We start from the raw sequence: 1,204 nt of genomic DNA on the forward strand, positions 1-1,204 counted from the left end.
GCATCTTGAATTTTGTCAAAGGCCTTCTCTGCATGTATTGAGATGACCATGTGGTTCTTGTCTTTGAGCCCATTTGTATGATTTATGACATTTATTGACTTACTATATTGAACCGTCCCTGCATCTCTAGGATAAAGCTGACTTGATCATGGTGGATGATATTTTTGATGTATGTTTGTATGCAGTTTGCAAGTATCTTGTTGAGAATTTTTGCATCTATGTTCATGAAGAATATCGGTCTATAGTTTTCTTTTTTGGTTGTATCTTTACCTAGCTTTAGTATTAGAGTGATGCTGGCTTCATAGAAAGAATTTGGGAGTTCTTCATTTCTTTTTGAATAAGTTAAGTAGTATTGAATGTAGATCTTCTGTAAATGTCTGCTAGAATTCTGCTGTAAATCCATCTGGTCCTGGACTTTTTTTAGTAAGGAGGTTTTGTATTACTGTTTCAATTTCTTTTTGTGTTATGGGTCTGTTTAAGCTGTTAAACTCTTCTTGGTTTAGTTTTTGTGGTTCCCAAGGCTTTAGATACCCATCCATTTCTTTTAGGTTTTCAAATTTGGTAGCATATAAGTTATTAAAGTATTCCCTTATAATATTCTGGATCTTTTGGGGGTCTGTTGTGATTGTTGTGATGTTTCCACTCTCATCTCTGCTTTTGTTGATTTGGAGGTGCTCTTTCTTTCTTTTGGTTAACTGGGCTAGCAGTCTGTCAATCTTGTTTATCTTTTCAAAGAGCCAGCTCTTGGAGTTGTTGATTCTTTGTATTGTTTTCTTTGTTCCGATTTCATTAATATCTGTCCTGATGTTTGTTATTTATTCTTGTCTGCTGGGTTTGGGTTTCGTTTGTTGTTGCTTTTCAAGTGTCTTGAGTTGCAGTGTTAAGTCATTTATTTGTGTTCTTTCTGATTTTTTGATGTAGGTACTTAGAGCTATAAACTTCCCTCTAAGGACCGCTTTCAGCATGTCCTAGAGGTTTTGTTGTGTTGTATTTTCCTTTACATTTAGTTCCAGGAATACTTTTATTTCTTTCTTAATTTCTCTTTGACCCATTCATCATTCAGGAGTGTATTGTTTAATCTCCATATGTTCATGTGGTGATTAGGGTTTCTTTGGCTGTTGATTGTAAGCTTTATTGCATTGTGGTCTGATAGAATGCATGGAATTATTTCAATTTTTTTGTATTTGTTGAGGTTTGTTTTGTG

The sequence above is a fragment of the Nannospalax galili genome, unplaced genomic scaffold, assembly GCF_000622305.1.
Source record: "Nannospalax galili isolate Female #2095 unplaced genomic scaffold, S.galili_v1.0 scaffold748, whole genome shotgun sequence".
Lineage (NCBI taxonomy): Eukaryota > Metazoa > Chordata > Mammalia > Rodentia > Spalacidae > Nannospalax > Nannospalax galili.